This window comes from Lepus europaeus, chromosome 23 (genome assembly GCF_033115175.1).
Source record: "Lepus europaeus isolate LE1 chromosome 23, mLepTim1.pri, whole genome shotgun sequence".
NCBI classification, from domain to species: domain Eukaryota; kingdom Metazoa; phylum Chordata; class Mammalia; order Lagomorpha; family Leporidae; genus Lepus; species Lepus europaeus.
Genome location: NC_084849.1, coordinates 19874516 through 19888056, shown reverse-complemented (window position 1 = coordinate 19888056; position 13541 = coordinate 19874516). Strand labels below are relative to the sequence as shown.

Here is a 13541-nt window from a genome sequence, read left to right as displayed (position 1 = left end):
CGCGCAGTGACACCCCAAAAAGTCCTCAGCTGAGGTCAGATGTCGGAAAGGAAGGTGGGGGAGAGGATCCCGGAGCGGCGTCTCTCTCTCTCTCTCTCTCTCTCTCTCTCTCTCTCTCTCTCTCTCTCTCACTAATGCATGTGCATGTAGGAGACGCGGCAGCACCAGTGCACCCCGCTCCGGGTCTGGTTTCCATCACCAAAACGCCACTTTGGGGCCAGCATCCCACTTCCCTGCTTCCAGGCAGCGAGGAGACGCGGGGCGCTGCCCTCGCAGGTGGCAGCCCCGCACGCGGGCGGCTGGAGCACAGCCCCGGGCCTCCCCGGCTCGCCACGCGCTCGGGCGGCGGGCGGGGCCGCGCTTGCACACGCCCCCTCCGCGTCACGGCGCCGAGGCCCCGCCCCCGCGCGGGCCCCTCCTCCTCCTCCCCCCCCTCCTCCTCCTCCTGCTCCTCCTCCTCCTCCTCCTCCCCCCTCCCCGCCCGGCCGGGGCGGCTGGAGAGCCGCGAGTCGCTGGGCGCGCGGGGCCGCCTGGCCGCGCCTCGCCACGGTAGGTGTCCCCGCGGCGGCGCGGGGGGCGTCGGGCTGCGGGCGCGCGGCCTCCGGCGCCCTGGAGCTCTGGTCCCGGCGTCTGCCCCCGGGGCCCGGCGCGCCTGCTCCATCTCGGCGGCGGGGAGCCGGGAGGCGGGCGGGCGGGGACCCGCAGAGCCGCCCGGCGCCCCGAGCGCTTTCGGCGGGGTGCGGCACTGCCGGGGCCCCGGTAACCGCGCTGCTCGTCCGGGATCCGGCGGCGCTCGGGGTCTGTGTGTGAGAGAGAGAGAGAGAGATTGAGGCGGGGGGCGCCCGCGTGTCGCCGCCGCCGCCCCCGGAGTCCCCAGCCCCGCCCCGGCGCGCGCGGACCCCCCGGCGGCCGCCCGGGCGCGTGGAAGTTAACTTGGAGCCGCCCGCCGCGGAGTTGGGAGGCGTGGGGGGCGGGGATCGCTGATGGGGAGGTGGGTGCTGAGCGCATGGGCACGGGGAGCCCTGGGCTGCTTGGAGGTCACGCTGGAGTCCGTTGGGCCCCAGGTGCCACCCCGTCCCACGGCGGACAGCCTCCCCCTGGCCGCGTGGGCTGACCCGGACCTGCCTCCTGGAACTGGGGCTGGGAGCGTGGTAGTGGAGAAGAGGGGGTGGGCGCCTGGGACCTGGCGGCCAGTATGTGGGACAGAGGTCAAGGTCTGGCTCTCCCACTCCGCAGGGGCCGGGTGGGAGCCCTCCTCTTCCGAGCCTATCACCTCTCCTCCATTCCACTTTTGCAAAAGGTCCCCGAGGTCAGGTGCCTGTGGCCCTAGGATCCCCCCACCCTACCCCCCAGCTAGGATATGGCAGAGCTGGGACTCAGCCCACCCCCACGGGCCCCCCACCCGCATTGCATGTCCTGCAGGGGTGTTGGGGAACAGGGCTGGCCCGGGGACTCCCACTCGCCCTGGAAGCCGCCGCTGAATGTGGCCAGGCGGGCTTGGGTGCTTCCTGTTTTGAACCCCACAGAGGGAGCCCCTTTGCATGTCTTGGTGTCTCAGCTCATGCACCCTTCATTCTGGCAAGGGGGCCTGATGGTTAGGCCAGGCCCCTGGATCTGGACAGATGGGGCCGTGAGTCACTGTGGTGTAGTTCAGTGGCCATGTGGCCTGAGCGAGTCACTGCCCCCACGGCTGAGCCTGGGTTTGTTGCATTGTGCTAGCTAAAGGAATTTGTTTTGTTTTTTAAGATTTGTTTATGTACTTGAAAGGTAGAGTTAGAGAGAGAGAGAGAGAGAGCTTCCATCTGGTGGTTCACTCCCCAGATAGCTGCAAATGCCGGGCCAAAGCCAGGAGCCTCTTCCAGGTCTCCCATGTGGGTGTGGGAGTCCAAGCACTTGGGCCATCCTCTGCTGCTTTCCCAGGCCATGACAGGGAGCTGGATCGGAAGTGGAGCAACCGGGGCTCAAACCGGCGCCCATATGGGATGCTGACTCTGCAGACAGTGGCTTTACCCACTACGCCACAGCGCCAGCCTCAGTCCTAACTGTTGCATCATTCATGAATCATTTTACCCTCCCCTATTGAACCCCATTTATGCTATTGCTTACTTACTAGGTATTTTTGTACCATGTCATTTTAAACATTTTTGGAATTCATTTTATTTGAGAGTCAGAGAAATCTTCCATCTTTTTTGTTCACCTTCCCCCCCTCCCCCCTACCAGATACCCACAGCAGGCAGGGCTGGGTGAGGAGCTGGGAGCTCATCTGTGACCGGTGGGTGACTGCTGGGGCTGTCACCTGCTGCCTCCCGGGGTGCAGGTTCGCAGGAGCTAAAGCCGGGACTCTGACGGGGTGCGGGCTTCCTGGGTGCCGCGTTCACTGCTATGCCCCACACCCAGCACCTGTCACGGTCATGTTTACCATCAGTGTTGTTGAGCGGACGATTCCCCTGGCCCACAAGTCGCCCCCTTTAGAGTATACAATTCGGTGACTTTTCGGATATTCACCAACTTGTGCAACCATCACCACCATCTAATTTTAGAACATTTTCGTCATCCCCAAAAGCAACCCAGTGCCCATTAACAGTCACTTCTCAGACCCTGGCAGCCACTCACCCGCTCTCGGCATGCATGTCGCGGGGCCGGGCGTCTGTGTCCGTGGGGCCTGTGTGTCACGTGGTGTTTGGAGACGGAGCCTTTGCTTGTAGGGTGCTGCTCCCGGGGTCCATCCCGTTGTCACAGAGATCCGCGCGTGCTTCTTTGTTTATTTGGTGCTGAGTTACTTTTTATGGCTGATAACTATTTTGCTGTGTGGACTGACATGGTTTTATTTATCCACTTATCAGTGGATGGACATCGGGGCGTTGCTCCTTTTTGGCTGTTGTAAATAATGCGTGTCAGTCTCAGTATGGACGTGTGGTTGTATTGTGGGTCCCAGGGGAGCTCTTTCCCAAAGTGGAGACCCTGTGGTGTATCCCCATGGGCAGTGTAGGAGGGCTTCGGTCATCGTCCTCTGACACCAATGTCGTCCTTGAGGTCACTGGGTTAGATGTGCTAGTTATAAATGGTTTCCTAGGATTTGTTTGTCTGAAAGGGAGAGAGAGGGAGAGAGAGAGAGAGAGAGAGAGAGAGAGAGAGACCTTCCATCCACTGGTTCTCTCCCCAAAGTGGGGGCTGGGCCAGGCTGAAGCCAGGAGCCAGGAGCTCCATCTGGGTCTCGTCTGTGGGTAGCAGGGGCCCAGGCACTTGGGCCATTATCTGCTGCTCTCCCAAGAGCGTTAGTAAGGAGCTGGACCTGAAGAGGAGCAGCCGGCACGGGAACCGACGACGCTCCCACTGGGGATGCCGGCGTCACCCCGTGGCGGCTTCGCCCGCTGCACTACAACACCAGCCCCCGTAATCGCTTTCCTGATACACAGTAGGTCAAGCACCTCGTTAGCAGGATGAGGGGTGTCCCTGTGCTGCCTGGGACTCCCAGTGAGGGAAGTAGAGGTGAAGCTTGCTGAGTGGGTGGGCGGGGTTTGCGTGCGCTGCACTGTTGTGACAATGCCAAGTCCTTGCTGATGCAAGGGAGCCAGGGGTGCACAGAGCCCCCCTCCCCGGGACCCAGCATAGGGGGAGGAGGAGGTGACGGACAGGCGGAAGCTGCTCAGATCCTCCAGCCCCAGGCCATCCTGGAGTCCCCTGGACGCCGAGGCCCGTGGGGAGGGGTTCCTAGACCACAGCCCACAGCAAAGCCCTGCCCCTCGGCCCTGCCATCAAGCCTGGTCCTGCCCGTGCCTCACGGCCACGGCTGTGGGAGGGGCCTCAGGGAGCCAGTCCCAGGCCTGAGATGAGCAGTCCAGAGTTTGAAACACGCCGGCACCCCAGACTCACACACTTTCCCTCTCGCTTCTTGCTTCTCGCTTTCGGGGAAGTCAAGAGCTCCGGGTCAGAGCGGGATGCGGGGTTTCCATGGAGGTGCCGGGTTCCTGGGAGGCAGTCAGCTCTCCTGAGGTTACCCTGTGGTCTGCCGGCTCAGGAATTCCAACCTCCGCATGGTCCAGCTTCCCAGCCGCCACGCCGCAGCTCGCCTGGGCACCTGCCCTCTGCGTGGGGCTTGACGTCAACACCTCCAGCCCCACCTCCCTGGCCCCTCCTGCCTTTATTCGTGTTTGCATGCTTGCGCTTCCTTGTCCCTTGAAGATCCCGAACTCCTGTGCACTAGGAAAAAAATGCAGCCCAGGGGCTGGCGCTGTGGTGTAGCAGGGTAAGCCTCCGCCTGCAGCACCGGCATCCCATATGGGCGCTGGTTCTTGTCCCAGCTGCTCATGTTCTGACCCAGCTCTCTGCTACGGCCTGGGAAAGCGGTAGAAGATGGCCCAAGTCCTTGGCCCCTGCACCTGCATGGGAGACCTGGAAGAAGCTCCTGGCTCCTGGCTTCGGATCAGCGCAGCTCTGGCCGTTGTGGCCATTTGGGGAGTGAACCAGCAGATGCAAGATCTCTCTGTCTATGATTCTGCCTTTCAAATAAACAAATAAATCTTAAAAAAAGAAACGCAGCCTAGGGGAATGGGGCTGTCCTTCTCCGGGCCTCAGTGTACCTCGCTGAAGAATGGGAATAGACCTGTCCGAACCCCGGAGTCAGTGAAGCTGTTGGGGCCAGCACTTGTTAGTGGGTGTGACTTTGTAGATGAACTTGTAGCCATGGTGGCAGGTCAGCTGCATGGTAGGAGGAGTACGTGACTGGAGGGTGCCTTCTCCAAAGCTTCGGGTGTGGCTCGGGTGGCTGTGATTTGCCGTGGGGCGTGCTGGAAGCTTCTTTGTGTAGCCTCCCCACCACCGCCCTGTCTCTGGGGCAGCTCTGGGTGCCCGCCCCCTCCTCCACCCCTCTGCAGGTCTTCCCCACCCCTGGGCGGATTCTTGGGAATGATTCACTCCGAGGAGGCTGCGGGCTGGCCGAGCCAAGCCCCAGAAATTGCAGGGGAGGCCCTCTGAGGGCAGTGCCCACTTGGCCCCGGGGAAGCGGCTCCATCTCATCCTGTGTGCTCAGGTGGCAGGCGGCCAGCCCGTCTGCCGAGCCAGCGTGCAGCGGGCAGACTGAGCAGGCCTGTAGTGTACGCGGGCGCACGGGCTGGCTGCTTTTCCCGGGGATTCCGCTCTCACGCCGGCGGAGTTGTGGGCGTGGGACGGGAGGGCGTTGGCAGTAAGGTGCTTCTCCTGGTCCCGGGTGGAATTTGAGGTGTCACACAAGCTTTTGGGCCGCCTGGGAGCCTCCACGTCCCCGTTTGTCAAAGCACTAATCCTGAATACGCTAGGAGGCGCCAGCCACTGTTCAGACTCCCCGTGTCCTTGAACCCCTTCCCCTCTCCCCACAGCCCTGAGCGACCAACAAGCCAGGGCACAGAGAGGGGAAGTGACTTGTACAAGGTCGCCCAGACTGGGAGTGGGAGAGGCAGGATTTGAACCCAGGCCCTGCCCTCTCCGTGTACCATGTGGCTGCACCTCCATGCCTTTCCCGATGCCCAGCACACAGGAAGCAGGTAGCAAATGGCAGTTGTTGGACACGTTCTCAAGTCCCTGTGCCACACCCCTCCCTGGTGGGCAGCAGAGAGGGGTCTGGCTCGTGAAATGCAGACTCCAGCCCTCCCACCCTCCCACTTCCCACACTCTCATCAGCAATCAAGTCTCAACTCTCCAGTTCACTGTAAGCATGGGGCAAGGCACGGTCCGTCTCTGAGCCTCAGTTTCCTGACCTGTTAAATGGGTGAATTCAGCCTGCAACATGGTTTTCGTTTAGTTCCTGTGGAGGGTGTCTGTGTGTGTGTGTGTGAGAGAGAGAGAGAGAGAGAGAGTTTTTTTTTTTAAAGATTCATTTTATTTATTTGGGAGACAGAGTTACAGAGAGAGGTAGAGCCAGAGAGAGAGAGAGAGGTCTTCCATTCCATTGGTTCATTCCCCAAATGGCCGGAATGGCCAGGGCTGAGCCAGACCAAAGCCAGGAGCCAGGAGCTTCTTCCAGGTCTCCCACGCAGGTGCAGGGGCCCAAGGACTTGGGCCACCTTCTTCTGCTTTCCCAGGCCGTAGCAGGGAGCTGGATCAGAAGTGGAGCAGCCAGGACTCGAACCGGCGCCCATATGGGATGCGGCACTGCAGGTGGCAGCTTTACCCGCTATGCCGCAGCGCCGGCCCCATGTGTGTGTTAACATCCACAACGTTCAAACATTTTGGAAAGAAAGTCCAGTTTGTCACTCAGAAACTCGGGCACTCAGGCCCAGTTGATCCGTGCCCCTTCCCCATTGTTACCTGCAAGACCCGAGTGGCCTCAGACGCCCCCTGGCCTGGCGCCGTCTGCCGGGCTGAGAGGACGCCCTGAGCCTGCCTGGTGCCACTTGAACAGGCAGTTCCAGTGCTCGGAAAACAGTTCTTTTTTTTAAATGACTGGTTGTGATGTTCTCGCTGAGCCTGTTCAGCTCGGCTTTTCTTAGACATTGGAGGCTGGCTGAGGCCTCCTGGTGCCTTGGGGATTTTTTTTTTTTTTTTTTAAGATTTATTTATTTGAGTGACAGAAACAGAGAGACGGAACTGTTCCATCTGCTGGTTCATTCCCCAAAAGGCTGCAACCGCCAGGGCTGAGCCAGGCTGAAGCCAGGAGCCAGGAACTGCCTCTGGGCCTCCCACGTGGGTGCTGGGGCCCAAGGACTTGGGGCATCCTCCGCTGCTTTCCCAGGTGCATTAGCAGGGAGCAGGATTGGAAGTAGAGCAGCCGGGACTCGAACCGGCATTGCAAGTGGCGGCTTAACCTTTGCATGGCAGTGCTGGCCCCACCCTTGAGGCTTCTCACACACCCGGCCTTCGCCGTCATCCCACACTCCCTGGGTCAGGAGCCTGTGGTTTCTGGCTCCTGCCCGAGTCCCGGCTGTGTGCTAATCCAGCTTCCTGGGAGGCAGCAGGTGACGGCTCAAGTACTTGGGTCCCTGCCATCCACATGGGAGACCCAGATGGAGTGCCAGGCTCCTGGCTTCGGGCTGATCCAGCCCCAGCTGTTGCTGGCATTTGGGAGTGAACCAGCAGACAGAAGCTCGCTCCCTTGTCTGTGTGCCTGGCAAATAGTGATGAAAGAGCCAGTCACGACTCTGATCTGAGAGGGTGACCTAGAAATCGGGGTCCGTGCCCCTCCCTAGCCTGAGTGTGTGCTCAAAGCCCCTGGGGGTCTCGGTGCAGAGCAGGTACGGGAGCAGGCTGGGGTGAGAGCCATAGACTGCACTGCTTTTTTTTTTTTTTTTTTTTTTGACAAGGAGAGTTAGTGAGTTCAACCCCCAAGTGGCCGCTATGGCTGGCGCGTGTGGCCGGTGTGTTGTAGCTGGTGCGCTGCACCGATCCGAAGCCAGGAACCAGGTGCTTCTCCTGGTCTCCCATGGGGTGCAGGGCCCAAGCACTTGGGCCATCCTCCACTGCACTCCCGGGCCACAGCAGAGAGCTGGCCTGGAAGAGGAGCAACCGGGACAGAATCCGGCGCCCCAACCGGGACTAGAACCCTGGGTGCCGGCGCCACAGGCGGAGGATTAGCCTAGTAAGCCGCAGTGCTGGCTACAGACTGCATTTCTAACCAGCGTCCAGGGGACCCCGTTCCTGCTCAGCTGATGAGCAGTTTGGCATAGCAAGGCCCCGACGAGCAGGTGACAGAGGGTGGCCCACGGGGCCGTGCCTGCCCACCCCCATTTCTCTAGAGCGTTCTCTTGGATCTCACGCTCGTTTGGTTGTGTCCTGGCTGTGGCTGCCTTCGTATCACAGAAGCAGAGTGGAGACCAGCAGTGCCCCGTCCATGGCTGCAGCCAGCAACCCCTAGCATCTGCAGTCAACAAATACTGTATGGAAAATTCCAGAAGGTCAGAGTGCGCGGTGACGGAGTGAGGAGTGTGAGGGAGCTGGAAGCCGTGCACCGCCTCTCCTGTGCAGTCGGGGAGCCTGCGCCGCCTGCCGTCGTGGTGCCGTGCCGTGTTGTGTCGGTGCGGTGCTCGGGTCACCCTTATTTAACATCACAAGGACCCCTGACCCGTGCTCTTGCGTCTCACTCATTTTCTATGTCATTACTTACTGTTGCTCTCTTAGCGTGCCCTGGACCGGGGCGGGGTGGGGCAGGAGACCCTGGGGCCTGCTGTCTGCTCTCGGCTCTTGGCGCTTGTCTCTTGGACCCCTTCATGTTATAAAACTTTGTGGTGGGGCCAGTGCTGTGGCTTAACGAGTAAAGCCGCTGCCTGCAGTGCTGGCATCTCATATGGGCGCCAGTTCAAGACCGGGCTGCTCTACTTCCGATCCAGCTCTCTGCTGTGGCCTGGGAAGGCAGTAGAAGATGCTCTCTCTCTGCCTCTGCCTTTCAAGTAAATAAATAATGTCTTTTGGGGAGTGAACTGGCTTTTTAATATCTTTTTTTAAAAAGATATTATTTATTTACGTGAAAGGCAGAGTTTCATAGAGAGAAGAGAGGCAGAGCTAGAGAGAGGGGTCTTCTATCCGCTGGTTCACTCCCCAGTTGGCCACAATGGCTGGAGTTGCACTAATCTGAAGCCAGGAGCCAGGAACTTCCTCCGGGTCTCCCATGTAGTTGCAGGGGCCCAAGGACTTGGGCCATCCTTTACTGCTTTCCCAGGCCATAGCAGAGAGCTGGATCGGAAGTGGAGCAGCCCAGTCTTGAACTGGCGCCCATATGGGATGTTGGCACTGCAAACCAGGGCGTTAACCTGCTGTGCCACAGCGCCAGCCCCGCATAGTTTGCTTTGAGAACAGGTTTTACACATGGGCAGTCCAGCAGCCCAAGCTCCAAGGGGCTGACGCTGAGCAGGTGGCACCCAGCAGGTGGGAGTTTGGGGAGCCCTGGGACAGGGGCGGGGCCAGCAGTGCTGTGCCTGCCAGGGCTCAGCTGCCTGCCTAAGGCCGCGGGAGCCATTGAGGGAGGCGGCTGGGCGAGCGCAGAGGGCATGGTGGGGCTGAGGCCCTGTTCCAGCTGCTTCTGCCCAACCCGTCTGTCTTGGTCCCTGCTTGCGTCTCTGTCTCCTTCCACGCCATCTCCCCGCTTGTGTCTCTGCTCCTCTCTGTCTCCCTCCTCTGCCCGCTGGCTCTCTCCTCTGCTGGTGTCTCCTCATCTCTCTCTGTCCCTGCTCCCCTGCTGCCTTCCTCCCCGCCCTTACACTCGCAGGCTCATGTGCATGCTTGCGTGTGCACGCACACACTCACAGACGCACACATATACACTCAGGCACTTAGACGTGCACACTCACACTCAGGCACAGTCACACTCACACACACTCAGGTACACACACATGTACACACGCACTCACACACACACATTCGTGCACACACGCAGGCGCACATTCACATGTGCACACACTCATGCGTGCACATGCTCACGCACTCAGGCGCACACGTGCACACACTCACACACACTCAAGCGTACACACTCACGTGCACACAGGCAGCGGCACAGCCCTCCTTGACTCATCGGGCGCGCTTGCCCCACTTCCCCTGGCTGCTAGTGACCTCTGCTGCAGAACCTCCTGGAACCAGCTCAGGGCCCCCTGGGGCGTGGGGGGAGGACGGAGGTGGGGCCCCTGGGTGCCCGAGGCTGTGTGTGTCCCATGCCTGCAGGGCCTCCCTGCCTGCCTCAGGGCTTTTGGGGGGGAAGAGGAAGGAAGGCTGGGCGGGCAGCAGCGGGTGGCAGGGCCGCTTTGGGTCTGGTTTGCGTTGGGGCCCAGAGCAGGGCAGTCGGCAGGCAGGCTGGGGGGGGCCAGGTCCTCTGCCTCCGAGGACCCCCGCACCTGCACGCAGGAGGTATCTGCCTTCTCTCTGTGGCTGTCTGCTCGCTGCCCTGCCCATAGCGCACAGAAGGCCAGGGGTGCCTCTTGGCTAAGAGCTTTGGGGAGAAAAATGAGATTGGAACCTGGGTCCAGCCCTGTCCTTCCCCAGAGGGGCACACTAAGGCCTTGGGCATCATGGAGGCTTTGGAGGATGGAACCCTTGGGAGCGGGGTGTGGTGTGGGTGGAGGCGACGGCACCGTGTGACCCGTGCATGGCCTGTGTCACACGGAAGCAGTGGCTCCCTCCTGCCTTTTCCTCCACCTCTGCTTGCGGGGGCCCTGCACTCTTGAGGGGGGAGGGACAGGAAGAACCGAGGAGGAAGGACTTGTAGCTGCCTGCGGCGGTCATCTGGTAAACCTCCGACTCGGCCGTTGCTGAACCAACAGGTGCCTGGGGCTGTGTCTGGGCTTCTGTCTGTTAGAGGCCTTGGAAGCTCATGGTGACCTGGGTTGCAGGCATCGAGCAGGGGCCCCCGGTAGTGGAAACACGGGAGCTCTTGGGTCAGGCACACTGGAGCAAGACCTGCAGCTCTCTCGGGCTTGAGCTGTGGGACCTGAGACCTCTGGCTACACACGTGTTCTCTCTGTGGTAGTGAGTCCCCCCGACTTCCCTCAAACAGGGATCATAGCAATGACCATCTCAGGGCTGCCGTGGTACCTGGTGCACAGAAGCACCCAGCAGCTCCTCCAAACCCATTTTGCAGATGAACAGGCTCAGAAGTTCAAGGCCTTCCTGGACATGACCAGGCAAGTCTGCAGAGGGAACTGGCCACCAGCAAGATCCCAGGCCCCCTCGGAGCCCCCAGCCCAAGGCTCTTCCCTTATTCTGAACCTGCCGCTTCTCCTGCCTCAGTTGCTCCCTGTGTGTGTGCGCGTGTGTATGTGTCTGTGTGTGCATGTGTGTGCATGTGTATCCATGTGTGCATCTGTATGTGTGTCCGTGCCTGTGTGCGCACGTGTGTGTCCATGTGTGTGTTCATGTGCCCATCTGTATGTGTGTGTCTGTGTGTCCATGTGTGTGTGTCCATGCCTGTGTGTGCACACGTATGTCCGTGTGTGTGTTCATGTGTCCGTGTGTGTGTGTGTTCTCATTCTGAGCAGCGCTGGAGGCCTTTGAAGCTCTTCCTGCTTCCAGGACCAAGCGAGGAGGCTCTGCTGGTTTCTCCAGCAGGAACAGAGGGGTGGGTTAATGCCCGCAGGAGATGAGAGTCACAAGCCTGGGCCGCCTCGGAACGGGGCCAAGAAATGACACCGTTCAAGCCCCCACCTGAAGCCTGTCCCCTGCCAATGCGCCCACGGTGTCCCTGGGACGGCAGCCTAATGCCTCTTGGATGGACTACAAGAGAAGATGGAGCCCGTCTAGCCCGGAACATTGCATGCAGCTAGTATTTATTAGTTGCTTGCTTTGTTCTTGGTGAAGCTTTTCCACCTTTTGGCCGGCAGCCACGCGCAAAGCCGCCACCATGGAGTCGTGGAAGGCGGTGTGATCAGAAGTGCCGGCGGCTGGGCGGCGGGGCGGGGGGGGGGGGGGGGGGGGCAAGGGGAAGGCAGCCGGAGACTTCCTAAGCACCAGGCATCTCATCACCTTCTGACCTTTTTGCCAAGATATTCTGGAATCTTCTTCCCAAGTGGAAACTCACATCTGCATCTTAGGGGGCGGAAGGGAGAGTGGCCCCGGGCAGCCTCAGTGTTCCGTTGAGACTCTGGGTACACATGTGGCTTACTTTTGCTGAGATAGACTTCCGAAGTCACGCTGGTGCTGGGAGATGACTGTGTAAACAGGAAGCATGCTGAGGTCAAAAAGAACCTACTGTGCGCCTTTAGGAGTCAGCCTTTGAGTGGCAACACGGTGGGTCAGAGTGACCGAAGGTAGGAAGGGAAGCAGTGACCTGGCCCAGGGACATGGGAAGTTTCAAAGGTACATTGTCTTCAGGTACAGCTGTATCCAGGTGCTCCTGTGGGTCACGACACTGCCTTTTTTTTTTTTTAAGTTACTTGTTTTATTTGAAAGGTAGAGTTAGAGAGAGAGAAAGGGAGAGGTCTTCCATCTGCTGGTTCACTCCCCAAATGGCTGCACCTGCTGGAGTTGAGCCAGGTTGAAGCCAGGAGCCAGGAGCTTCTTCCAGGTCTCCCACCTGGTTGCAGGGCCCAAGCACTTGGGCCATCTTCCACTGTTTTCCCGGGCACACTAGCAGGGAGCTGGATGGGAGGTGGAGCAGCTGCATCTCGAACCGCGGCCGGCACTGCAGGCGGCAGCTTCACCCTCCAGGCCACTGTGCTAGCCCCTGTTTGTACTCTTGAAGGAACTGGGGCTGGGCCAGGCTGAAGCCGGGAGCCTGGAACTCCGCCCTGGCCACCCACACGGGTGGCAGGGCCCACGTTCTTGGGCCTTTTCTGCTGCCTTCCCAGGCGCCTTGGCAGGTAGGGCGTGCAAGAACTGGCCTTCCTGATGAAGTGGGAGCCCAGGAAGGGGCAGGAGGGCCTGGCTTCCCCTTTCCCGAGATCGCTCCTGATGCTCGCTGCAAACAGACCCAGGGGACGCGGAGGGGAGCAGGGAGACCGGAGAAAGTTGCGGTGCCCAAGGCGAGGGGCCGCGGAGCAGGGTGGCCCCCGGAGCACGCCCACCCGAGCCAGTGGTGAAGACAGGGTATGGCTGTGTCTGAAAGGTCCCGTTGGGGTAGGAGAGAAAGGCAAACAGCAGCGCTGCCCTCAGGGGTTCTGGCCCGAGGATGAAAGGGTGGCGCTGCTGGGACCGGGAGGGGACACCGCCCGCCAACACCTGGCTCTGCTGCTGGGGGCAGAGAGCTGGGCTGGAGGGGCCCTTGGGGCGCGTCTCACAGCTGGGAGGCCTTGGGACGGTTGGGTTTGGCCCAGCCTAAGGAAAAACCCTGTAAACACTCTCACACCTCGGGGTGGCAGAGAGCGAGTGAGGCAGAGCCGAGCCGCCCTCACTCCTGGCCGTGTGTGCACAAGCCAGCCCGGCCCGGCTGCCAGCTTTCTGAGTGCGGGTCTGGGGGTCGTGGGTGCCAGCAGCTGGGGCGTGGCTGGCACGTGCGGCCGAGGCTCACTCGGCCTGGGTGTTCCCTGCGCTGGCAGGGAGAGGGCCACCGGGGAGTGCGGATGGAATGGATGAATGAATGGTGTGTCCCTCCGGGGCAGCCAGGGACGGCGTGTGGGTGGCAGCGTTGGGCACAGCGCAATTCCAAGACTGACCCACGGGGGAGGGTGTGCATCGTGAGGCCAGCTCGAGGGGTTCTGCAGACGGATGTGTCCCTGGGACCAGTACCAAATCTAGAAAGGAAACCCAGCCCGCGCCCTCCCTGCACCAGGGCGTCCCGTGCCCCCTCCAGTCCCTGGGGCTGCCAGTCACTCATTGCCCCGCCCCTCTCTACTGGCCCTGGCGTCCCCAGGACCACGCACCACAGTCGCTCTGCGTCGACTTCTGCTGCTGTCAGTCCAGTCTGACTCCGTCTCCGAGCCGTCGTGTTCACTTATTTTTCTACCCTTCGGTGAACGAGCGTCAGAGCGTCCCCAGCGGTTGGGGGGGCGGTGGCGCCGCTGGGGTCGCGCTGACGTCTGTGCTCTGGTGAACGCTCAGGGGTGGAGTTGCTGCCGTCAGGTTTTCCGGAGGCCGGCGCCAGGTCAACCTCCCAGCATCAGGGCAGCTAAGGTCCGCTTGCATCGCCGCCTCGCTGGCACTCGGGGTTGGCT

At 60.8% G+C, this 13541-nt stretch overlaps 1 protein-coding gene across 1 annotated transcript in view; it reads left to right on the top strand.

The window, feature by feature from the left end:
• The first annotated feature begins 479 nt into the window (after positions 1-479).
• TPST2 (tyrosylprotein sulfotransferase 2) overlaps positions 480-13541 on the top strand; it is a 45852-nt gene continuing 32790 nt past the window's right edge. Inside the window, exon 1 of the mRNA XM_062182340.1 lies at positions 480-549. The gene's annotated coding sequence lies outside the window, so the exon portion shown is untranslated. The remainder of the gene's footprint in view (positions 550-13541) is intronic.